The sequence below is a fragment of the Tasmannia lanceolata genome, unplaced genomic scaffold, assembly GCF_043159265.1.
Source record: "Tasmannia lanceolata isolate RefF3 unplaced genomic scaffold, GAP_Taslan_0.1 ptg000002l, whole genome shotgun sequence".
In the NCBI taxonomy this organism is placed as follows: Eukaryota; Viridiplantae; Streptophyta; class Magnoliopsida; order Canellales; family Winteraceae; genus Tasmannia; species Tasmannia lanceolata.
In genome coordinates this window covers 50,042,778-50,045,740 of record NW_027518679.1, presented here as the reverse complement: position 1 = coordinate 50,045,740, position 2,963 = coordinate 50,042,778, and positions in this window count along the sequence as shown.

The window sequence follows — 2,963 nt, the reverse complement described above, 5'->3', positions numbered from 1 at the left end:
AATTATAGAATCTTTTAATTAATTATTAAAAAAGGAACTGACAGCTCTGATAAGGATTTGGGCATATCTCTTGGTGTCCGTACGTTAGTCACTCAGTCGGGCCACCTATTTCGAACGTACTAACCACCATTCATTTGTTGGGCCCTACTTAATAAGCTGTGCCCAGAAAGTCATTTGGGAAATGATATATTCGTCCCCATTTCTTACTTGTGACAGCCCCGAGAGAATATTAATAGCACTTACCAAATCATTTTTGTGGTAATAAATTCACCCCTTTAATGATGAATTCATCCCGTATTTTTCAAAATAAACAGTACAGCCCACACCATAGGATGATCCAAACTGCCTGTTTGAAAGGTCACAATGTAAATAGGTTGTGCCCCAAAAATCATTTCACAGGATGATACCAACCGTCCGATCTATGGAAGTTTCCATAATGTGAGTCCCTCTTTAGAAGGGTGCCCAACCTATTTACTTTGTGGCCCATTAAATGAGTAGTTTGGATCATCCTATGGTGTGGGCTGTACAATCCATTTTGAAAAATACAGGGTGATTTGATCATAGAAGGGGGTGAATTTATCACTGCTCATCATTTTTAGTGTGATATGTAGAGAGTGTACGGTATTGAAAGTTGTACAAATTGGAGGGTTAAGATCATCTAGATATTTTTTGGGGAGGAATGAGATATTCGCCCTTTTTAAAGTAGTGATAACTGATAAGTGAACTAGATAAGGGAAGGGAAGGAAAGAAAAAGAGGCGAATATATCACTTGCCTTTTAGGTGCAGCGTATTCATTTTAGGGTCATTTAAGTAAGGTGAGACCCACTCTAATTTTAAAAATATGTGTTTTTCTTATCTCATTTTATCAAATAAAAAAAGGCAGCTCTTTTTAAGGGAATTGATATATTCGGCATTCGCCCTTATTTTTACATGGGAAGCCACTTCTTGTGTAAAAGAGTAGTCATAATTCATAAATACAAACCCGGAAGAGTGTGGCTCTTTAGCTTAAAGTCATGGATTTGCTCCCCAGTGACAAGCATTCGAATCCCCCTTGCTTACCCCATGTGCGTGGTTTCCGGGTGATTGCACGCATCCGTAGGGAAATAGTTCAGAGTAGGGACACCCTTCGTTACCTTAAAAAAAAAGAAATATCATAAATACAATGCTGTCCTAAGTTTTTAAAAAATGGGGCTAATCTATCACTTTCCTTTTTTAATCATGAAAGATGTTTATTAATGCATTATTGGCTAGGGGGCAACATATTAATATGGAGCACAGTAAGGCCCTGTCTCTTTTAGCCAGCAGCCACATCACAAATGAAGACAAAAACCTGCTGAAAAGTGAGCTGGTGTGGCTGCTGTGAGATGCAACAGGCCATCTGCAAAATGCCTTCTGCAATGGACCCTAGCAAATCCCCACTTTTATAATTATACGGTGGTAGGAAATTTTGCAGCTGACTTTTGCATGAGAGAACAGCCACACAGGCTTACTTTTCATCCCATCTTGTCTTATTCATTTAATTCATTTGGGTGGCTGTTATTTAGTAAAAAAGTTGGCTGCAAAATGCCTTTCCGTGTAACATCCTAGCAAATCCCTTTAAAAAATAGTGGGCCAACATGATTAAGTCATCCAAATAATTCACTTGTGAGCACCATACTCTGAAAAAATAAGTAAGCGCCGCCCATTTGACCAGTCTTAAATGCAGCTTTTACACGCCATCCCCCGTACATTTGTATTGCAAATTTGCAATTGGGTTGGGCTCAACCCGAACCTAACTTGTCGCAATCAGGTTGGTAAGGCATTTCATTAGGTTGGGTCGAGTCAGGGTTGTATAAGGATTGAGGCTTTGGGCGACCCGGACTGAACCGACCTCCGTCCTCTAATTTTATTATGATTTTAAAAAAATCATAGGTTTAGTTTTTTCGTATTTCTTTCTGCATTTTTACCTTGGGATAGCACGAACCAACCCAAGTCGATTTGGAAAAACGGGTTAAACGGGTTACAGGGGTAAGGTCAAGGATCAGTGATTTAGAGGTGGGAACAGGGAGGGAATGCTATCTCGGGTTGGACTAGGGTTGGCCTCAAACCTGATAAAAGATAGCCTTCTATTTTTAAACATCCTTCCATTCAAAGGAAATTGATTGCAATCGATCATAGCCAATCTCTCCTACTATTTTTAGTTGGTAGATTAGATGTAATCTTTGTATTGTATATTTCTTTCTTTTTCTCACATGATTTGACCATTCTTTTCTTTATTAGGAGATGACAGCACCATACATTTCCAGCAACCTCAACTCGACCCAACCCAGCCTGAGTTGCACCCCTACCATACATGCAAGTACTAATAAAAATACAGTGGCGCCCAAATTATTGAATGATCAAAACCATTCATTTGTTAGGTCCCCACTTGGATGCACGTGTGTAGGCACATTATAAAAATTCATGTAAAGTCATCTTCAGCTGATTATATTAGTAGTTGTGAACATGGTTTAAAATTTCGGTTTCGGTACCGGTTTCGGTATTTGGAATTTCCGAAATCTCGGTTGAAATTTGGTAATAAATTTAAAAAGTGTATTTAATAAATTTTGATTCCGAAATTTCTGCTGAAATTTTGTAACACTTTTTTTGTTTTGTTTTAAATTCATCTTCTCGAAATTCAGTCCGAAATTTGTTAAACACCGAAATCCGAAGATTTCGGTCGAAATTTAAAACCTTGGTTGTGAAGATGAAAACAATGATCATTTGATGGAAAGCTCCTCACACTAAAATAGAAGATAGTATCAGACCTAGATAGGAAAGAATCCTCCTAACTGGGAAGGAAACATGGAATATAAACATTGTTACTAAGATAGAAACATATTCAATGTGGAGACGTGATATGAGAATAATGTATGATTCCAGTCTTATCCTTAACCGGTATAGTATGTATAATGAGCTGTCTTTTACTTTGGAAGGCCGAAATT